The following is a 25,142-nucleotide window of genomic DNA, read 5'->3' as shown; positions in this document are numbered from 1 at the left end:
GAAAAAACTGATAATTTTGTTGTTTTTTATATGAAATAAAATTCTTACTTTTTTTTATTCCTTGACGTTGTGACGATGTTGAAGACCAGCTGGTGTTTGTTCGAAGTTTATGGGGAATCCAAAATTCGTTTTGATTTTCAGAGAAATTTCTTCACAAATTGTAAAAATTTTTTTATTCAGCAACTGTTTTAGTTTTTTTCTTCATCGATTTGTTTTCGTTTCTAAAACACTAAAACACTTTGCACACTCGTTTTATTAATTTTTTTGTTGTAAATATAATTTTTAAAAATTTCAAATCGTTTCAAATTTTAGTTAATTTTTTATAATTTATTTTTTAAGAGTTCGTTCGATTTTTTTTTGTTGATTTTAAAGACTTCACTTATCATTAAAATATTCCAATTATTTTTAATTTATATATTTTGTATGTGTGTGTATGTAGATATATTTATTACAAAAAATATATGTTTATTCAAAACCCGCGTTTTTTTAATTAATTAATTAATTAATAATGCTTTCTTTAAAGAATGTTTGTGTGTTTTTCCTATAGATGTTGTTGTGCTTCTTCTTAGTTAGGAGCGATCAACAACCTCCTGCTAAGGCGAGATATATTCAACTGATCGTTGTTGGATGCCGGAATTCAACACAACGGTGACAACAATCAATCCACCCCAAAACAAAAAAATTCTCAGAGACCAAATATTGCATACAACCACCAACACAACGATCCATTCATACTCTGAGCAGACAATCATAAGAGACTCACATACAGCAAAGCTTTGCTCCATGCAAAAAGCTTATGATTTTAGCAAACCCATAGCAATAATAATCATTCACAATAAAAGCTTTATACGATGATAAACAACAACGATGAATGCAACAACAACAACACCAAGAGCAAATGAGTGGACGTGCTGATTGAATTCATTCATATTCACACATTTGTTTACAAAGAGATTACCCATAAGAGAGTTCGCCATCATAATGTTCTATATATGTGTGTGTGTGTATGATGTTTGATAGCATTTGTTATTGTTTTGATATCTATGAAGTGTTGTGTTTACATAGAGTGTTGCCAGATGGTGGATATTACTTAATAGATTTATCTTCTAAGTAAATAATGATTTCCTCAAATGAGTAATTTTATGCAAATAAAACAACACGCATCACAATGAAAACATTAGCAATGAAAAGATGCAATTCTCTGTCGATGACTATATATTCGGGAGCTAAAACAGATGTTCGGTAAATAAAATTTAGCACAGGATGGGTGGGTGAAAATGAAGTTAGCCAGCTTCGGAAAACTACTTGTTTTTTTTTATAAAAAATTATATTAATATTATTCCAAAAAAAAGCTATTCAAAATTGAGCAATTAAAAAAAAAAAAAACAAGTAAGGAAAGTCTAAAGTCGGGCGGGGTCGACTATATCATACCCTGCACCACTTTGTAGATCTAAATTTTCGATACCATATCACATCCGTCAAATGTGTTGGGGGCTATATATAAAGGTTTGTCCGAAATACACTTTGATACACTTCTACAAAATCTATAGACTCAAAATTTAAGTCGGCTAATGCACTAGGGTGGAACACAATGTTAGTAAAAAAATATGGGAAACATTTAAATCTGAAGAAATTTTAAGGAATACTTCGCAAAAGTTTATTTATGATTTATCGCTCGATATATATGTATTAGGAGTTTAGGAAAATTAGAGTCATTTTTACAACTTTTCGATTAAGCAGTGGCGATTTTAGAAGGAAAATGTTGGTATTTTGACCATTTTTGTCAAAATCAGAAAAACATATATATGGGAGCTATATATAAATCTGAACCGATTTCAACCAAATTTGGCACGCATAGCTACAATGCTAATTCTACTCCCTGTGCAAAATTTCAACTAAATCGGAGTTAAAAATTGGCCTCTGTGGTCATATGAGTGTATATCGGGCGAAAGCTATATATGGGAGATATATCTAAGTCTGAACCGATTTCAACCAAATTTGGCACGCATAGCTACAATGCTAATTCTAGTCCCTGTGCAAAATTTCAACTAAATCGGAGCAAAAAGATTGAGTGTAAATCGGGCAAAGCTATATATGGGAGCTATATCTAAATGTGAACCTCCCTGTGCAAAATTTCAATTAAATCGGAGTAGAAGATTAGCCACTGTGGTCATATGAGTGTAAATCGGGCGAACGATATATATGGGAGATATATCTAAATCTGAACCGATTTCAATAAAATTTGGCACACTTGACTACACTACTAATTGTACTGCTAGTGCAAAATTTCAACCAAATTGGGGTAAAACTCTGGCTTCTGGGACCGTATTAGTCCATATCGGGCGAAAGATATATATGGGAGCTATATCTAAATCTGAACCGATTTCAATAAAATTTGGCACACTTGACTATAGTACTAATTGTTCTTCTTGTGCAAAATTTTAAGCAAATTAGGGTAAAACTCTGGCTTCTGGGGCCATATAAGTCCATATCGGGCGAAATATATATATATATATATATATATATATATATATATATATATATATATATATATATATATATATATATATATATATATATATATATATATATATATATATATATATATATATATATATATATATATATATATATATATATATATATATATATATATATATATATATATATATATATATATATATATATATATATATATATATATATATATATATATATATATATATATATATATATATATATATATATATATATATATATATATATATATATATATATATATATATATATATATATATATATATATGAGCCAAAACACATACTTGTGCCAAATTTGAAGTCGATTGGACTAAAACTGCGACCTAGACTTTGATTACAAAAATGTGTTCACGGACAGACGGACAGACGGACAGACGGACAGACGGACATCGCTATATCGACTCAGGAACCCACCCTGAGCATTTTTGCCAAAGACACCATGTGTCTATCTCGTGTCCTTCTGGGTGTTGCAAACATATACACTAACTTATAATACCTACAGTGTGGCGCAGGGTATAATTATCGGGTTTACTTGCCATAGAAGTCAGGTGCGAAAATTTACATCTTCGATTTAGCCACCAGAACTCAAGCGAAGATAAAGGTTTGGTCTAATGGTCGCTCGTATTCATCGACCTTAGGGTCACAATAAATATTGAATATTGACGGAGAAATATCCTATTAAAGCCCTGTGCAGATAAGCATGTCGCCTGCAGACCATGGACATTCCAACAGTACTCAGAACCATCGCACTCAGCACACGACAACCAAGAATGGGTTGAAAGGGAGGTTCCTTCCTTCAATTCTACCACTCAATGTCCGCCAAAATTCATTGGACTTTTGCGCCTATAGCATTTTAGAGAGTAAGGTTGACAATTCGAAAAAATCTAACCTGGGGCCAAATCACCGCATTCGCCATCGAGTTATGTTTCGTATAGAGAAACATTTCGATCGCATTAAATTTTTGGATCACCGCATTCGATCGTAATTTATTTTGTCTACTACTTTTTTTTACATTGCTGTAAACATATGGTAATAAGAAATTGAAAGAGAGTAGAATTTCAAAATAATGTTTTGTTATCAAATTATGTTATTTCTGAGAAATTTATATTGTTTTTGTGTGTTGAAATACATGTGTAAAAATATATTATGAATCCAAGTGTTTTTTTTTTTCCTCGTTTTCGGATTCAGACGATGAGTACAAAGTGGCAATTATAAGGAAAAATATTCGTGACAAAAGCAGTCCTTTAGCATTGCCTGAAGTAGAGTAATAGTAAATTGTGTTTTTAACATCCATATATTTAAAAGACGTTTTCATATGTCAAAAGAAGCTTTTAAATATGTTCTTGAAACAATAGGTTTTTTTGAAGCGGCTACTGAGCATTCCTTTCTTTGATCCGATTCCCTAAATGCAAGTAATATTATATTTTCTTAAATGTATTTTGCCAAAATGGAATAATAATTACATTTTCACCAACTTTTTTCTTTTTGTTTACCTTTTTTCTGCTCAAAAATCACTACATACTTCGTTTTCGATAGCATGCTACCTATCGTGCTCAACTTCGAGTAGAAACAATTCGATAACGACTGCGGTGATCCGCGTAAACTACATTACGAAGACGAAATACTCGATTTCGACTGCGGTGATTTGGCCCCTGAGTCTAAGATTTTAAGTTATTCACCATATTTTTGCTTTTCCACAAAAAAAGAGGCATGTCAACTTGCACTCAGAACGCGACAACCAAGAATAGCTTGAAAGGGAGGATCCTTGCTTCAATTCTACCACGCACTCAATTCATTGGACTTTTGCGCCTAGAGCATTTTAGAGAGTAAGATTGGCACTAAAAAATCACCTCAGGAAAATACTTCGCCGGGAATGGGCCAAAATTCTGCGAGCTACTTTGGTGGAGCATCTGATGGCTTTCCCAGCCGTGTGAAGGCTATAATTCTTGTTATAGATCACCATTTCGAACAAATCTAAACTGATTCTACAAAGTTATTCTTGAAATTTTTGCTTTTTAGCAATGGCCGCCAAAATCTTTGGATCTCAATCCATTAGACTTTTGTGCTTGAAGCATTTTGGAGAGTAAGGTTAAAACTAAAAACTACCAAAGGTCGATGATCTCAAGACAACGCTTCGCCAGGAATGGGCCAAAGCTCCGCAGATCCTCTTTGTTGCTGTGTTTGATGGCTTTGTCGGCCGTTTCAAGTCCATTATACTGTACAATAAAATTAGTAAAAAAAATTAAAAAAATATAGCACATGTATTATAGTGGCGACTAGTATTGGATTAATACTTAAGACTTGGGAGCCATAGTAGTGGAATGGTTAGTATGTCCATCTTGCATACAAAGGGTCATGAGTTCAATCCCAGTTTCGACCGAACACCAAAACGGTTGTTGTTGTTGTTGTAACAGTTTTTAATGTAGTCTCATCCATTTTGTTCTATGCTTGCGTAGTTCAGCTGGTAGCCAGATCAAGGAACTCTGCGACAAGGATGGGGTGTGGCCAGAGTGATCTGGTAGTGAGACGGGTAGGCTTAGGTGGGCAAACAAAATGGTGACGAGTGTCGTGTGGCCCTTGATTACAGATGGGACACACGTCAGCTACGCTGCTATCAATCACTGATAAGTATGAATTGAGGCGGCTGCACTTGTCTGATCTTAGTTGGGCCAAGACTACCCTTGTCTGCCGTGGGAGGTCTCCTCCGGTGCTATGGGCGGCGGTCGGACTCCGAGAACATGATTAACCTTGTAGCTTCTCACCGCTTCAGCTACAGTATCCTCATGAATCCTGTTCAGTCCTGTCTGGTATGCTGCCTGATCTAGAGGCTCTCTTTTGTAACGCTGGATCTCGGGCTCTAGAAGGTGAAGATCAACCCTTACATTCCTGGGTGGAGGTTGTCTATCCACAAGATGGTGATTCGGATGACAACTTCGATGACAACCCAATAGATACTGCATTGACAACATGTAGTTGTGTCGACCCACTGGGATTGTGTCTGGGTCTCCGCATAAAGGTGATCCAGTGGTGTACTGCGGAGACATCCTGTTGCAGTTCTAAGGGCAGCGTTCTGACAGGTCTGTATGTTATTCCACTGCGTATCGCTCGTTTGAGGTGTCCACACTGGCGCTGTATAGTTTACCACTGACCGGCCAATTGCCTTATATGTAGTTAATAAGGTTTCTTTGTCCGCACCCCAAGTGCTGCCGGCAAGCGACTTGAGGACCTTGTTTTTACCGCGGAGCTTATCACAAATTGCAGTGGCATGGGCGGACGACTTATAAAGGCTGTCGAATGTGATCCCGAGAATCTTGGGGTAATTTGTTGTCGGAATTGTTTCGCCATCGACTCTGACATTCAACTGCCTGCGTACTTCCGCCGTCCATGTAGTGAATACTGTGGCTGAGGATTTGGTGGAAGATATCCTCAAATTTCTTGCAGTGAAATAACTAGTAAGCGGTGGATTATGGTAACGTTTCTGAGTGTTTCAAAGCTCCTTTAAGTAGTTTCACTGCACTGTGTAACGCCGTTCGGACTCGCACTGAGTGATAAGAGAGAAGTTCACCACTGTGGTATCACAATGAACTGAATAGTCTAAGTGAGCCTTAAATATCGGGCTGCCACTATTCCTAATCTAGCTATCTAGGTACACAAAATCCCTTCTGGTCAGTCAAATTATGCTTCCACAATTTTTCATTTTTGAGCCACTACACTGAAAGAAGAGTTTTCTTTACTGAGTAACAAAGTTTTAGACAGGAAAGTTTTCTTTTGACAGTAAAGAATTTTCGTTGAATCGCATATCATAATTTTGGATTTGTCTGGCCTAAAAGAAAATTGTTTATAAGAAAATTTCTCTTTTCTATAATTTCGTTTTTGAGGAAAGTATTTTTTTTCTTTAGGTGTATAATGCCCCGTCGCATACCACCATGATTAGTTGTGCGTTTTCTACCAAAAATTCAACCAACATCATTTCACAGCCACCCTATTTGTCTGATGTATTTCCTAGTAACTTCTAGCGCATTAACAATGTAATACGAATCTTTTAGTCAAATTGGTTTTAATCAACATCAAATATTTAAAAGCTGATGATATTTTTAAACCGCTTCTAACATAGATTGACGGTATCTTCTTAGACATTAAAAAATCGAATATATGGTAACTCTTTATAAGTGCATGACTCAAAATTTTCAGATACAAAAGATATTTCTCTCAATGACATCTCGATTATTACCACCACTATATGTGAAAGAGAAAGGTATGGGGAGATAGTAAAACTACTAGAGTAGTATGTATAGCAGCCAACAACCGGTAAATATTAATCGTTGAGATTCAGAGAGATTTAACATAAAAGCATTTCAGCACAAGCAGATATTTTATACGAAAAAACAAAGACAACAACAAAAACCCAAGATATCTCATTTCAATAAAACAGACAATGCTCTGTTGTAACAACAACAACAACAGCAACAAAAACAAAATAAACAACACTAACAAGTGATCGATCGATGAATAATCAACCAATTCTGGGAATTTGAAAACTTCGTCATTCAACAAACGGCACGCTCTACAGCAGCACCACAAAAGCCATTATGCCGGCATTAACAGAACAGACAGACAGACAGACACACGACGTACAAAGCAAGAAGTCAATGGGGGATGACTCTGGGCCGAGTTCACGAGACCAGCAGACTATTTCCAGGCAATCGCAGAAAGTGATCATTCGACATAGTTGTGTATGATGTGTGTGAGTGTAGAAAACTAAGAACATTGTATTCATTAAGAGACGGACAGACCAAATATGACTGGCCACACTATTGGTAACTGATGGCATGCAGTGTTCCGCTTTTATACACATCCTCCATTATCACAGAATTTTGTCATCTATAGGCATACGTTATCTTTATCATTTGTTTTGAATTAAATTTAAAATTTCCAATAAATTCCTCTTCGTAAGATTTTATCAAAATTGTTTCCAAACAAAATTTAATCGTATATTTGCCAACTAATGAGGATCACAATTAAAGGGTTATTAAATCGAAACAAAACATTGATGATGTGATGACTTATATTGAACTGAACTAACAATTTGTTCTAATAACGTCATAAGCAATAAAATAATTCAATTAATAAAATAAAGAAAAATAGAATAAAAAGAAGTAGAATAAATAAAAATAAATACTTTGACAGAAAGAAAAAGAATTAAATGAAATCATATTAAATGAAACAAATATAAATAAAATAAAGTAAAAACAAGTATATACGGCCGTAAGTTCGGCCAGGCCGAAGCTTATGTACCCTCCATCATGGATTGCGTAGAAACTTCTTCTAAACACTGCCATCCACAATCGAATAACTTAAGTTACGGTAACGCTTGCCGATGGCAAAGTATCTTAAAATCTCCTAACACCATCTTCTAAATTGTATGTAAGTCCATACGTGGTATATATTAAATCAAAAAAGATCGATCCAATACGTATATAATTCAGTTTGACAAATTAGAAATAAAATTTTGACAAAATTTTCTACAGAAATAAAATTTTAACAAAATTTTCTATAGAAATAAAATTTTCTATAGAAATAAACTTTTGGTAGATTATTTTTGGCTCGAGTGGCAACCATGATTATGAACCGAATAAAATTTGAATAAAATTTTCTATAAAAATACAATTTTGACAATGATGAAAATTGTATTATGAACCGAATAAAATTTTAACAAAATTTTCTCTAGAAATAAAATTTTGACAAAATTTTCTATAGAAATAAAATTTTGACAAAATTTTCTATAGAAATAAAAGTTTGGTAGACTATTTTTGTCTCTAGTGGCAACCATGATTATGAACCGATATGGACCAATTTTTGTGTGATTGGACCAATTTTGGTATGGTTGTTAGCGACCATATACTAACACCACGTTCCTAATTTGAAGCGGATCGGATGAATTTTGCTCCTCCAAGAGGCTCCGGAGGTCAAATCTGGAGAACGTTTTATATGGGGGCTATATATAATTATGGACCGATATGGACCAATTCTGGCACGCTTGTTAAAGATCATATACTAACACCATGTACCAAATTTCAGCCGGATCGGATGAAATATGCTTCTCTTAGAGACTCCACAAACCAAATCTGGGGATCGGTTTATATGGGGGCTATATATAATTAAGGACCGATATGGACCAATTTTTGCATGGTTGTTAGAGACCATATACCAACATCATGTACCAAATTTCAGCCGGATCGGATGAAATTTTCTTCTCTTTGAGGCTCCGCAAGCCAAATCTGGGGATCGGTTTATATGGGCGCTATATATAATTATGGACCGATGTTGACCAATTTTGGCATGGTTGTTAGAGATCATATACTAACACCATGTACCAAATTTCAGCCGGATCGGATGAAATTTGCTTCTCTTTTAGGCTCCGCAAGCCAAATCTGGGGATCGGTTTATATGGGGGCTATATATAATTATGGACCGATGTGGACCAATTTTTGCATGGTTGTTAGAGACCATATTCCAACACCATGTACCAAATTTCAGCCGGATCGGATGAAATATGCTTCTGTTAGAGGCTCCACAAGCCAAATCTGAGGGTCCCTTTATATGGGGGCTATACGTAAAAGTGGACCGATATGGCCCATTTTCAATACCAACCGACCTACATCGATAACAACTACTTGTGCCAAGTTTCAAGTCGATAGCTTGTTTCGTTCGGAAGTTAGCGTGATTTCAACAGACGGACGGACGGACGGACGGACGGACGGACGGACATGCTTAGATCGACTCAGAATTTCACCACGACCCAGAATATATATACTTTATGGGGTCTTAGAGCAATATTTCGATGTGTTACAAACGGAATGACAAAGTTAATATACCCCCATCCTATGATGGAGGGTATAAAAAAAAAACATTTCAAATAAAGTAGGTTAGGTTAGGTTAGGTTAGGTGGCAGCCCGGTGTATCAGGCTCACTTAGACTATTCAGTCCATTGTGATACCACATTGGTGAACTTCTCTCTTATCACTGAGTGCTGCCCGATTCCATGTTAAGCTCAATGATAAGGGACCTCCTTTTTATAGCCGAGTCCGAACGGCATTCCACATTGAAGTGAAACCACGTAGAGAAGCACTCCGAAATGTCACTAATTAACTATACATGTTTCGTCGCCAACAAGAATGAATTTCCTTAGCCTTCAGTGTAGGGTCTGGCGGGTGGAGATTCCTATTTTTGGGTCTTGTATGCTAATTTTTAATTAAACTAACCAGGGCTGTGGAGTCGAGCTAATTTTGCTCGACTCCGACTCCAGCATTTTTTTTATTTGTGGACCAATATTATTGATACTATCTCAAATCCTTTAAATTTGTTGCGAGCTATATAAAGGTTTATATTCCCATATGTATGAATTTGAATCTGAATCGATTTAGACAAAATTGTATATACTTCTACAAAATCTATGTACTTAAAATTTAAATCTAACGTTATGGGACGTAATACAATTTTAACAAAAAATAAAAATGCAAGGAAAGTCTAAAGTCGGGCGGGCCAATTATAATATACTCTGCACAACTTTGTATTTAGATCTACATTTTGATAAAATCTCACATCAGACTTCTACAAAATCTCGGCCAATATTTGGGAAATATTTATAATTGTTTAGACAATTTCGCAAAAATGCATTTATGATTCACTCATTGAAAAATTTGAAAATTTGAGTCATTTCTACAAGTTTTCGACTTAGCAGTGAGTGTCAGTGATCATACTATTTTGGAAAAATTTTTGTCTAGTAAATAAAATGTTCTATAGAAATCAAATTTTGACCAAATATATAGAAATAAAATGTTTAATAAAATTTTTATAGAAATAAAATTTGGCAATTTTTTTTTATAGAAATAAAAGTTTGAAAAAAAAATATCAATAGAAATACAATTAAAAAAAAAATTGTGTAGCAAACAAAATTTTGCAAAATTTTCTATAGAAACAAAATTTTGCAAAATTTTCTATAGAAACAAAATTTTGACTAAATTTTGTATAAAAATAAAATTTTGACTAAATTTTATATAGAAACAAATATTTCTATAGTAATAAAATTTTGAATACATTTTTTATAGCAGTGAGTATCAGTGAGCATCAGTAAGATTTTGAGAAAATTAGAAATAAAATTTAGAGAAAATTTGCTATAGAAATAAAACTTGACAATTTTTTCTTATAGAAATAAAATTTTGAAAAAAAAACAATATCAATAAAAATACAATTTTAGAAAAATTTTTGAGTAGTAAATAAAATTCTGCAAAATATTCTACAGAAAAAAATTTTGACTAAATTTTCTATAGAAATAAAATTTTGACAAAATTTTCTATAGAAATAAAATTTTTACCAAATTTTCTAATAAAAAAATCTATTACTATAAAATTTTGGCAAAATTTTCTATAGAAATAAAATGTTGACTTAAATTTTTATAGAAATAAAATTATGAAAAAATTTTTGTGTAACAAACAAAATTTTGCAAAATTTTCTATAGAAATAAAATTTTGCAAAATATTCTATAGAAACAAATTTTTGACTAAATTTTGTATAAAAATAAAATTTTGACTAAATTTTAGATAGAAATAAAATTTTGACAAAATTTTCTATGGAAATAACGTTATTAGAGGACCCGCAAGCCAAATCTGGGGGTCCGTTTATATGGGGGCTATACGTAAAAGTGGACCGATATGGCCCATTTGCAATAGCATCCGACCTACATCAATAACAACTACTTGTGCCAAGTTTCAAGTCGATAGCTTGTTTCGTTCGGAAGTTAGCGTGATTTCAACAGACGGACGGACGGACGGACATGCTCAGATCGACTCAGAATTTCACCACGACCCAAAATATATATACTTTATGGGGTCTTAGAGCAATATTTCGATGTGTTACAAACGGAATGACAAAGTTAATATACCCCCCATCCTATGGTGGAGGGAATAAAAAGAATTAAATGAAATCATATTAAATGAAATAAATACAAATAAAATAAAGTAAAAAAAAAAAACATTTCAAATAAAGTAGGTTAGGTTAGGTGGCAGCCCGATGTATCAGGCTCACTATTCAGTCCATTGTGATACCACATTGGTGAACTTCTCTCTTATCACTGAGTGCTGCCCGATTCCGTGTTAAGCTCAATGATAAGGGACCTCCTTTTTATAGCCGAGTCCGAACGGCATTCCACATTGAAGTGAAACCACGTAGAGAAGCACTCCGAAATGTCACTAATTAACTATACATGTTTCGTCGCCAACAAGAATGAATTTCCTTAGCCTTCAGTGTAGGGTCTGGCGGGTGGAGATGCCTATTTTTGGGTTTTGTATGCAAATTTTTAATTAAACTAACATACGAGAATTAATCTTCCCAAATTAAACCATTTCCATCACCACTAAATTAAATTAAATTTATGTTATGTTATTTTATTTTCCTTTATTTTGTTTTATTGGTTTGTTTGTTTGTAGATTGGTATCTGGCGTTTTCTTTCTAATAAATAAAGGGTGATTCTTTTGAGGTTAGGATTTTCATGGTTAGTATTTGACAGATCACGTGGGATTTCAGACATGGTGTCAAAGAGAAAGATGCTCAGTATGCTTTGACATTTCATCATGAATAGACTTACGATCTGCCACAACGTCGAATTTTCAGTGAATGGGCCCTAGAAAAGTTGGCAGAAAATCCGCTTTTTTATCGACAAATTTTGTTCAGCGATGAGGCTCATTTCTGGTTGAATGGCTACGTAAATAAGCAAAATTGCCGCATTTGGAGTGAAGAGCAACCAGAAGCCGTTCAAGAACTGCCCATGCATCCCGAAAAATGCACTGTTTGGTGTGGTTTGTACGCTGGTGGAATCATTGGACCGTATTTTTTCAAAGATGCTGTTGGACGCAACGTTACGGTGAATGGCGATCGCTATCGTTCGATGCTAACAAACTTTTTGTTGCCAAAAATGGAAGAACTGAACTTGGTTGACATGTGGTTTCAACAAGATGGCGCTACATGCCACACAGCTCGCGATTCTATGGCCATTTTGAGGGAAAACTTCGGAGAACAATTCATCTCAAGAAATGGACCGGTAAGTTGGCCACCAAGATCATGCGATTTGACGCCTTTAGACTATTTTTTGTGGGGCTACGTCAAGTCTAACGTCTACAGAAATAAGCCAGCAACTATTCCAGCTTTGGAAGACAACATTTCCGAAGAAATTCGGGCTATTCCGGCCGAAATGCTCGAAAAAGTTGCCCAAAATTGGACTTTCCGAATGGACCACCTAAGACGCAGTCGCGGTCAACATTTAAATGAAATTATCTTCAAAAAGTAAATGTCATGGACCAATCTAACGTTTCAAATAAAGAACCGATGAGATTTTGCAAATTTTATGCGTTTTTTTAAAAAAAAAAGTTATCAAGCTCTTAACAAATCACCCTTTAAATAATAACAAAATCCTTCTTTTTCAAGAAATTTCGTATATAATTATAATAAAATAAATGAAATTAAATTAAAGTACAATGAATTAAATTAATTATACCCTGCGCCACACTGTGGAACAGGGTATTATAAGTTAGTGCATATGTTTGTAACACCCAGGAGGAGACGAGATAGACACAGGGTGTCTTTGGCAATAATGCTCAGGGTGGGTCCCTGAGTCGATATAACCATGTCCGTCCGTCCGTCTGTCTGTGAACACATTTTTGTGATCAAAGTCTAGGTCGCAATTTAAGTCCAATCGCCTTCAAATTTGGCACATGTTCCTAATTTGGGTCAGAATAGAGCCCTATTGATTGTGGAAGAAATCGGTTCAGATTTAGATATAGCTCCCATATATATCTTTCGCCCGATATGCACTAATATGGACCCAGCAGCCGGAGTTTTATACCGATTTACTTGAAATTTTGTACAAACATAACACTTAGTTGTATAGTCAAGTGTGCAAAATTTGATTGAAATCGGTTCAGATTTAGATATAGCTCCCATATATATCTTTCGCCCGATATGGACTTATATGGCCCCAGAAGCCAGATTTTTGGCCGAATTTGGTTGAAATTTTGCACTAGGAGTACAATTAGTAGTATAGTCAAGTGTGCAAAATTTGATTGAAATCGGTTCAGATTTAGATATAGCTCCCATATATATCTTTCGCCCTATATGAACTAATATGGTCCTAAAAGCCAGAGTTTTGGCCCAATTTGGTTGAAATGTTGCACAGGGAGTAGATTTAGCATTATAGCTATGCGTGCCAAATTTGATTGAAATCGGTTCAGATTTACATATAGCTCCCATATATAGCTTTCGCCCGATATGGACCAATATGGTCCTAGAAGCCAGAGTTTTGGCCCAATTTGTTTGAAATTTTGCACTAGGAGTACAACTAGTAGTGAAGTTAAGTGTGCAAAATTTGATTGAAATCGGTTCAGATTTAGATTTAGCTCCCATATATATCTTTCGCCCGATATGGACTAATATGGTTCTAATAGCCAGAGTTTTGGCCCAATTTGGTTGAAATGTTGCACAGGGAGTAGATTTAGCATTATAGATATGCGTGCCAAATTTGATTGAAATCGGTTCAGATTTACATATAGCTCCCATATATAGCTTTCGCCCGATTTACACTCATATGACCACAGAGGCCAAAGTTTTTACTTCGATTTTGTTGAAATTTTGCACAGGGAGTAGAATTAGCATTGTAGCTATGCGTGCCCAATTTGGTTGAAATCGGTTCCGATTTAGATATAGCTCCCATATATATGTTTTTCTGATTTCGACAAAAATGGTCAAAATACCAACATTTTCCTTGTAAAATCGCTACTGCTTAGTCAAAAAGTTGTAAAAATGACTCTAATTTTCCTAAACTTCTAATACATATATAGCGAGCGATAAATCATAACTAAACTTTTGTGAAGTTTCCTATCTATATATTTTGTAGAAGTCTATCAAATTCTGTCCAGAGCAAGTGATATTTAAATGTATGTATTTGGGACAAACCTTTATATATATATATATAAAGGGTGATTCTTTTGAGGTTAGGATTTTCATGCATTAGTATTTGACAGATCACGTGGGATTTCAGACATGGTGTCAAAGAGAAAGATGCTCAGTATGCTTTGACATTTCATCATGAATAGACTTACGATCTGCCACAACGTCGAATTTTCAGTGAATGGGCCCTAGAAAAGTTGGCAGAAAATCCGCTTTTTTATCGACAAATTTTGTTCAGCGATGAGGCTCATTTCTGGTTGAATGGCTACGTAAATAAGCAAAATTGCCGCATTTGGAGTGAAGAGCAACCAGAAGCCGTTCAAGAACTGCCCATGCATCCCAAAAAATGCACTGTTTGGTGTGGTTTGTACGCTGGTGGAATCATTGGACCGTATTTTTTCAAAGATGCTGTTGGAAGCAACGTTACGGTGAATGGCGATCGCTATCGTTCGATGCTAACAAACTTTTTGTTGCCAAAAATGGAAGAACTGAACTTGGTTGACATGTGGTTTCAACAAGATGGCGCTACATGCCACACAGCTCGCGATTCTATGGCCATTTTGAGGGAAAACTTCGGAGAACAATTCATCTCAAGAAATGGACCGGTAAGTTGGCCACCAAGATCATGCGATTTGACGCCTTTAGACTATTTTTTGTGGGGCTACGTCAAGTCTAAAGTCTACAGAAATAAGCCAGCAACTATTCCAGCTTTGGAAGACAACATTTCCGAAGAAATTCGGGCTATTCCGGCCGAAATGCTCGAAAAAGTTGCCTAAAATTGGACTTTCCGAATGGACCACCTAAGACGCAGCCGCGGTCAACATTTAAATGAAATTATCTTCAAAAAGTAAATGTCATGGACCAATCTAACGTTTCAAATAAAGAACCGATGAGATTTTGCAAATTTTATGCGTTTTTTTTAAAAAAAAGTTATCAAGCTCTTAACAAATCACCCTTTATATATATATATATATATATATATATATATATATATATATATATATATATATATATATATATATATATATATATATATATATATATATATATATATATATATATATATATATATATATATCCTCCAACACATTTGACGGATGTGATATGGTATCGAAAATTTAGATCTACAAAGTGGTGCAGGGTATAATATAGTCGGACCCGCCCGTCTTTAGACTTTCCTTACTTGTTTTTAAATGGCATCAAAATGACTTTAGATTTATTTTCTTTCCATATTTTCTACTAACATTTTAAGTCAAAAGATTTTGTAGAAGTCTTAAACAAATTCTGGGACATTAAACCTTTATATATAAAACCCAACAAATGTGAAGGGTTTGAGATGGTATCGAAAATGTGGATCTACAAAGTGGTGCAGGGTATAATATAGTCGGCCCCGCCCGACGTTAGACTTTCCTTACTTGTTTACTTTTTATTTTCATGAATTCGATCAAATTAATTTTCTTATAATTTTCATGTTTTTTCACCCACTGTGCGTTACAATATCCTCATCGTCTCAGCCGAACTATCTCAATAGACCACATCATCTATGAAACATAAAAAAATCGAAGTTTGATTTGTTACACTTTGATCCCAACTTTTGTAGGTGGCAATCTGACAAGAAAAGCTTTTTTTAATATCTTCGAATCAAACACTTTATGAATGAAATTTTATGGGATTTTGCAAAGAATTTCCGGTTAATACTCTGTCACTCACACTCTCGTGGCGTGTGGTGTCAATGATTGTGTCGGTATGCCCCAAATGGAAAGCAGAGGGAAATACAATTTTGAACTCTACTGAGATGTATACCAATAAAAATAATAATTTGTGTAATTTATTAACATTGAATGTGTGTATATATAATTATTATAATTTTTATTAACATATATGAGAAGTTTTGTTTTTTCTTGTTTCATTAAGAACAACAATGAAATGGCACACGTTCGGTTTTCAGACTTTCAATTGCCATATGTGTTTAGGTCCGTCTGTCCGTCTATCCCTCAAGCAATCTGTCCCCTCTTGTGGTTAATTTGTTTTCCATTCATAGTGTTTCGATGTATTTTTTTTTTATTTTATTCATTGCCACCATCCAACGCCTATGTCTGGTCAACTTGTTTTGTGTGAAAATTAAAAAAAAAAAAAAAAAAACAAACAAACACTTTGTGCGTTTGAAATGCAGTCTACATACAGACTTCGAGTATGTGTCATAAAGTTATGAGCCAAGCCCATAGAAATGAGCACAGCGGGAATACCCTCTATAGAGTAGGTTTCGGGTAAAGAATAGACGAAGACACTTCAGTTGTAAAATGTTACACCATTTCGAAGGGAACTGCAAATAAGCGGGGGTCTTTACGATGTCACAGTTACTAATGAGTTCATTGCAATATGAATAGTGGGGTAGTTGTAATAAAACGTAACGTTTTCATGGTTGAGGAAAACCCATTGCAGATTTTAACGATTGGAAATAATCTGTTAATCTTGGGTTTCCGCAAATGGGAATCTTCATTTAATTTAATTAAAAGAAATATTAATTAAATTAATATTAATTATATTAAATTAAATATTAAGAAATATATTCATTAAAAGAAATATTATCCTAATAGTAATAACTATAGCTCCCTTAAATATGTGACTCCTGATTTCCACCAATATTGCCGAATTACTTAGATTTTATGTCATCGTTTTCAAATTCTGTACGAGGTATGTTTTTTTTTTAATGTATGTAGTACGGATAAAAATAAAGAAATTTCATTAATAAAATAAAAAATATTTATATTTTTTATTATTTTCTTTTTCTATGTTATAACTAAATTTGTTAAGAACAACTAAAAGTTTAGAATATGTAAAAATATCTCTCAAAATCGTAACATAAAATTTACAAATTTATGGAAATTCTCACATAGTTTTTTTTTTTGCGAAATTCACGTGAAATATGATTGTATTTAATTTTTTTTTCTTCTTCTAGTTCACGTAAAATTGGCAGCTATCTCAGATTGGGGAAATTGCGAATAAAAGCAAGTAAGTAAACTAGATTATATTGACTATATCTGTACTTTGAGCCTTTATATCAAACACTTGGGCAGTATGCCTTTATTTAAGAAAATTAAACGATACATATATACACTCAAAAAAAAAAAAAAAAAAAACATAACCCACCAGGCAGGAATATTGAGGTAAATTTTAGAAAATTTTAATTTGGGGAAGTAAGTGAACTATATTATATCGACTATATCTGTACTTTGAGTCTTTATTTTAAATATGTACTTCGGCAGTATGTCTTCATTTAAGAGAATTACACGATACATATATACACTCAAAAATTAACCCACTAGGCAGAAATATTTAGGTAAATTTTAGAAAATTTTAACTAAAAACTATATTATAAATGCCGATATAACAAAATGAAATAAATAATTTTCGACAAATTCAAGAATATCCATTATGTTAGATATAATAAATTTCTTACTCCTGTTAAAGAAAAGTTTGTAGTTTGAGGACAAACCAATTTGAACTGCAAATGGCAAAAAACTCTTTCAAGATAGGCGCATATATGCGATAAAAGTTTAAGTAATTCTGCAAATAAAATAAAGTTTTGACAAAATTCTCTATAGAAATAAAATTTTGACAAAATTTTCTATAGAGATAAAATTTTGACAAAATTCTCTAGAGAAAAAAAAATTGGAGAAAATTCTCTATAAAAAAAATTTTTGACAAAATTTTCTATAGAAATAAAATTTTGACAAAATTTTCTATAGAAATAAAATTTTGACAAAATTTTCTATAGAAATAAAATTTTGACAAAATTTTCTATAGAAATAAAATTTTCTAAAGATATAAAATTATGACAAAATTGTCTATAGAAATAAAATTTGGACAAAATTTTCCATAGAAGTACAATGTTGCAAAAAAATTCCAATAGAAAAAAAAAAACAAAATGTTGACAAACTTTTCTCTAGAAAAAAACTTTTAAAAGAAATTTCTATAATAATAAAATTTTGACAAAATATACTATAAAAATAAAATTTTGACAAAATATACTATAAAAATAAAATTTTGACAAAATTTTCTATAGAAATAAAATTTTAACAATATTTTCTATAGAAATAAAATTTTGACAAAATTTTCTATAGAAATAATATTTTGACAAAATTTTCTATAGAAATAAAATTTTGACAAAATTTTCTATAGAAATAAAATTGTGACAAAAGTTTCTATAGAAATAAAATTTTGACAAAATTTTCTATAGAAATAAAATTTTCTATAGAAATAAAATTTTGACAAAATTTTCTATAGAAATAAAATTTTGACAAAATTTTCTATAGAAATAAAATTTTGACAAAATTTTCTAAAGAAATAAAATTATGACAAAATTTTCTATAGAAATAAAATTTTGACAAAATTTTCTATAGAAATAAAATATTGACAAAATTTTCTAAAGAAATAAAATTATGACAAAATTTTCTATAGAAATGCAAATATGACAAAATTTTCTATAGAAATAAAATGTTAACAAAATTTCCTATAGAAATAAAATGTTCACAAACTTTTCTATAGAAAAAAACTGTTGAAAGAAATTTCAATAGGAATAAAATTTAAAATATAAAAATAAAATTTTACAAAATTTTCTATAGAAATAAATTGTTTACAACATTAAAAAAACTTTTTAAAATTTTTAAAATTTTGCAAACAATTTCTATGGAAATAAAATTTTGACAAACAATTTCTACAAAAATAAAATTTAACAAAATCTATAGAAATAACATTTTGACAGATTCTTCTGTAGAATATAATTTTGACCAAATTTTCTATAAAAAACGTTTGAAAAATTTTCTGTAGAAATATAATTTTGACAAAATTTTCTATAGAAATAAAATTTTGACAAAATTTTCTATAGAAATAAAATTTTGACAAAATTTTCTATGGAAATAAAATTTTGTCAAAATTTTGTATAGAAATAAAATTTTGACAAAATTTTCTAAAGAAATAAAATTATGACAAACTGTCTCTGGAAACAAGATGAAATTTTAACAAAATTTTCTATAGAAATAACATTTTGACAGATTTTTCTGCAGAAATACAATTTTGACTAAATTTTCTATAAAAAAAATATAAATAAAATGTTGACAAAATTTTCTACAGAAATAAAATTTAGACAAAATTTTCTATAGAAATAATAGTTTTACAAAATTTTCTATAGAAAAAAAATTTTGACAAAATTTTCTACAGAAATAAAATTTTGACAAAATTTTCTAAAGAAATAAAATTTTGACAAAATTTTCTATAGAAATAAAATTTTAACAAAATTTTCAATAGAAATAAAATTTTGACAAAGTTTTCTATAGAAATAAAATTTTGACAAAGTTTTCTATAGAAATAACATTTTGACAAAATTTTCTATAAAAATAATATTTTGAGAAAATTTTCTATAGAAATAAAATTTTGACAAAATTTTCTATAGAAATAAAATTTTGACAAAATTTTCTATAGAAATAAAATTTTGACAAAATTTTCTATAGAAATAAAATTTTGACAAAATTTTCTATAGAAATAAAATTTTGACAAAATTTTCTATAGAAATAAAATTTTGACAAAATTTTCTAAAGAAATAAAATTATGACAAAATTTTCTATAGAAATAAAATTTTGACAAAATTTCATATACAAATAACATTTTGACAAAATTTTCTATAGAAATAAAATTTTAACAAAATTTTCTATAGAAATAAAATTTTGACAAAATTTTCTATAGAAATAAAATTTTGACAAAATTTTCTATAGAAATAAAATTTTGACAAAATTTTCTATAGAAATAAAATTTTGACAAAATTTTCTATAGAAATAAAATTTTGACAAAATTTTCTAAAGAAATAAAATTATAACAAAATTTGATATACAAATAAAATTTGGACAAAATTTGATATACAAATAACATTTTGACAAAATTTTCTATAGAAATAAAATTTTGACAAAATTTTCTATAGAAATAAAATTTTGACAAAATTTTCTATAGAAATAAAATTTTGACAAAATTTTCTATAGAAATAAAATTTTGACAAAATTTTCTACAGAAATAAAATTTTGACAAAATTTTCTATAGAAATAAAATTTTGATAAAATTTTCTATAGAAATTAAATTTTGACAAAATTTTCTAAAGAAATAAAATTATAACAAAATTTGATATACAAATAAAATTTGGACAAAATTTGATATACAAATAACATTTTGACCAAATTTTCTATAGAAATAAAATTTTGACAAAATTTTCTATAGAAATAAAATTTTGACAAAATTTTCTATAGAAATAAAATTTTGACAAAATTTTCTATAGAAATAAAATTTTGACAAAATTTTCTACAGAAATAAAATTTTGACAAAATTTTCTATAGAAATAAAATTTTGATAAAATTTTCTATAGAAATTAAATTTTGACAAAATTTTCTATAGAAATAAAATGTTTACAAAACTTTCTATAGAAATAAAATTTCTATAAAATTTTCTATAGAAATAAAATTTGGACAAAATTTTCTATAGAAATAATATTTTTACAAAATTTTCTATAGAAATAAATTGTTTACAAAATTTACTAGTTAGCAGATCAAAATTACTGTCAAGTTATTTAGGGCCCAAGAACTAAAATAATATGGAATTGACTTTAGTGACTTCTTTTTTTCTCGCCACATTTCCGACAGGTGCAAACAGTGTTACATGTATTGGGGACCAAATTGGGGATATATGTTGGTGGACATTTTTGATTTGGGGACTTGGGGTTTGTTGGAGATTTTTTATAAATTTGGTGATTTTTGTAAGTATTTTTTTTCGGTTCAGTATAATAGTTAGTGATGTTATTTTGCACAAATGCACTTTCGACTATAAATTTTTTCTAAAAGTTGTAACATTTTTGAAAAAAAGTACGAAAGTTTTTCATAAAAAGGACGAAAATTTTCTATAAAAACTACGAAATTTTTTCATAAAAAGTACGAAACATTTTCATAAAAAGAACAAAATTGTTTCGTACAAAATACGAAGATTTTTCATAAAAAGATTCTTCACAAAAAGTAAGAATTTTTTTTCTTACAAACTACGAAAAACAAGTTTTCTTTGTAAAAAGTACGAAATATTTCGTACTTTTAATGAAAAGTTTCTTTGGCTGTAAAACAATGACAAATTTCGTACTTTTAACGAAAATTTTCTTTCTTTTTATGAAGAAAATTCTTTCGGTGTGTTCGTGGAAATTTTTGATTTGGGAACTTTGGGTTTGTTGGAGATTTTTTATAAATTTGGTGATTTTTGTAGGGATTTTGCCAAGCAGAAGTCATATGAGTTTAGGTTTTTGCGTCATTTTCCTATCCTTTCAAACTTTTACTAAACAAAAAAAAAATAAAAAAACATACCTTTTAATTTTTTTTTCCAAATAATCGTAAATGCTTAAGAAGTATTTCAATTCAAATTGATTTCTTAGAAAGCCTTTAGCAATTACATTATTTGTAATGTTCAATACAATTTGTGGTGACTATGACATACCTAAAAAGAAAAAAAAAACGAAATAAAATTAAGTTTAAACGAATGTCTTAAAGTTGGGTATAATAAAAATTTAAATTAAATGCAAAATTATTTTTAAAATTAAGTAAATTAAGTAATGTGATTAAGAATGAAATAAGTATAAATTTAGTTATCACGCCAATTTTTTTCACATAAAAATTTGTGGCTGCAAAATCTCAGTGAGTTTAGTCCTCAGAAAAAAATCTTTAGAACAGATAGACCTACAATAAATAGCAAATCTCATGGTACTAAATCTCACGGTACTGAGTCCATTGCCACCATGACATTTGCTGGTCACTGTATATTGTCTTAAATATGTCGACATGTTGCAAACGTAATAACAAACTTAGTATACAGTTAAAGTTAAAGTGAGAATGGATCGTTCTCTTATATTGTGGTTGTTCTATATTAACGGATAGGTAATTTACAATATCACTTAAACTAATTAATTGTGTTTCCTACAAAGGTGACAACAGATGTTAACCCTTATGAAAAATATGACTAATCTTACAAGTAAATATTAAAAAAAAAAAACAAACAATAAATATTGTCAATAATTAATTATTGTAAAATACGGTTTCTTTGTAAAATTCCATAGTAAAATTGAAATGGAACCAGGCAATCACTCGAGTAAATTAACAAAAAAAAAAAAGAGTTGTACACCCATATGCGTATTAAAATCATTATTAAGTTTGAAATGATTCATACATAAATTATTAATTTAGTTTGGCTTTTGTTAAGAGAAATTTTTATTACAAGACTAGAATATTTTTATACTGAAAAAAGTGAAACCTATATGGCACCAAAACCAATTTAAATCTATTTTAGTTCATAAAAGAAGGTTTCCTTGACTTTGATAAAATGTTCCTTCCTGGTACGTTCACTGTTTTTTTGAGTGTAATATTTTGTAAAGTTAAAGGATTTCGTACCCTCATTATTCATTAATTATAGAAACTTCTTCATATTTGAGTAAATCACGAAACTAAGCCCTCGTCGATAGTAAGAACAATATATTGTGCTTATGAACATAACATTTTTGTCAGTATATTACAAAATTCTTTTGAGCTTCCACTATTGAAAACTAACTCCCTTCCATAGGTGGTCTAAACTATAATGCAATTAAAGTTAGCTACGACTAATAAGCGTCAATCATCTAAGCAAAACTGAATTGTAAGCAATAATTTAGCTTAGGAGAAAAACAAAACTGCTAAATCATTAAGTTTTGGACATTTAATATAATTTCACAGAATGAATGAATGAGGGAGGCAGGCAGGCAAACGATTTGCTTGTTGACTCATGCATCCGTTGATGCAAAACGCATGCTTATACGAAATTATATGATTTCTTGTTAAATAATTTTGAAGGCATTTAATAGCCTAAAATGTAAATAAAGACAAAATATGAGATGAGTATGAAATGAAGAATTTTATAGAAATTTTTTATGAGCAAAATTAATGAGTTGAAATCTATAATTCAGGCTGGCTGAATAAAAAATTCTATAGGAAATATTTGTTGCATTCGGTTTGAATAAGTTTTCTATAGAAAATTTCTAATTCAGCCTGGCTGAATAAAGTTTTCTTTAGAAAATCTTTAATTCAGCCTTGCTGAATAAAGTTTTCCATAGAAAATCTTTAATTCAGCCTGGCTGAATAAAGTTTTCTAAATTAAATCTTTAATTCAGCTTGGTTGAGTAAAGTTTTCTATATAAAATCTTTGATTCAGTCTGTCTTAACAAAGTTTTCTATAGGAAATCTTTAATTCAGCCTAGCTGAACAAAATTTTCTATAAGAAATCTTTAATTCAGCCTGTCTGAATAAAGTTTTCTAAAGGAAATCTTTTATTCAGCCTGGCTGAATAAAATAGAAAATCTTTAATGCGGCCTAGCTGAACAAAATTTTCTATAAGAAATCTTTAATTCAGCCTGGCTGAATAAAGTTTTCTGTAGAAAATCTTTAATTTAGCCTAGCTGGATAAAAGATAAAAAATCGTTAATTTAGAAAATTTTGTCAAAATTTTATTTCTATATAGATAATTTTGTCAAAATTTTATTTCTATAGAAATTTTGTCAAAATTTTATTTCTATAGAAAATTTTGTTAAAATTTTATTTCTACATAGAATTTTGTCAAAATTTTAATTCTATAGAAAATTTTGTTAAAATTTTATTTCTATAGAACATTTTGTCAAAATTTTATTTTTATAGAAGGTTAGGTTAGGTTAGGTTAGGTGGCAGCCCGATGTATCAGGCTCACTTAGACTATTCAGTCCATTGTGATACCACATTGGTGAACTTCTCTCTTATCACTGAGTGCTGCCCGATTCCATGTTAAGCTCAATGACAAGGGACCTCCTTTTTATAGCCGAGTCCGAACGGCGTTCCACATTACAGTGAAACCACTTAGAGAAGCTTTGAAACCCTCAGAAATGTCACCAGCATTATTGAGGTGGGATAATTATTATTTTATTTTTATATTTATTTTTTTTTATTTATTTCTTTATTTCTATAGAAAATTTTGTCAAAATTTTATTTCTATAGAAAATTTTGGCACAATTTTATTTTTATAGAAAATTTTGTCAAAATTTTTTTTATATAGAAAATTTTGTCAAAATTTTATTTTTATGGAAAATTTTGTCAAAATTTTATTTCTATAGAAAATTTTGTCAAAGTTTTATTTCTATAGAAAATTTTGTCAAAGTTTTATTTCTATAGAAAATTTTGTCAATATTTTATTTCTATAGAAAATTTTGTCAAAATTTTATTTCTATAGAAAATTTTGTCAAAATTTTATTTCTATAGAAAATTTTGTCAAAATTTTATTTCTGTAGAAAATTTTGTCAAAATTTTATTTTTATAGAAAATTTTGTGAAAATTTTATTTCTATAAAAAATTTTGGCTAAATTTTATTTTTATAGAAAATTTTGTCAAAATTTTATTTTTATAGAAAATTTTGTCAAAATTTTATTTCTATAGAAAATTTTGTCAAAATTTTATTTCTATAGAAAATTTTGTCAAAATTTTATTTCTATAGAAAATTTTGTCAATATTTTATTTCTATAGAAAATTTTGTCAAAATTT

General features: G+C 30.4%; 1 protein-coding gene across 7 annotated transcripts in view; it reads right to left on the bottom strand.

The window, feature by feature from the left end:
- The window catches only part of Mmp1 (Matrix metalloproteinase 1), a 209,203-nt gene that overhangs the window by 146,063 nt on the left and 37,998 nt on the right, over positions 1–25,142 (bottom strand). For 5 of the 7 annotated variants that reach the window (XR_012723838.1, XR_012723839.1, XM_075313668.1 and 2 more), the window contains exon 1: positions 49–618. The exons of the other annotated variants lie outside the window; for them this stretch is intronic. The gene's annotated coding sequence lies outside the window, so the exon portion shown is untranslated. Of the gene's footprint in view, positions 1–48; positions 619–25,142 lie in introns of those variants that run through there. 7 annotated transcript variants of the gene reach the window in all.

This window comes from Haematobia irritans, chromosome 5 (assembly GCF_050003625.1).
Source record: "Haematobia irritans isolate KBUSLIRL chromosome 5, ASM5000362v1, whole genome shotgun sequence".
Classification (NCBI taxonomy): Eukaryota; Metazoa; Arthropoda; class Insecta; order Diptera; family Muscidae; genus Haematobia; species Haematobia irritans.
This window is presented reverse-complemented; position numbering and strand designations above follow the sequence as displayed.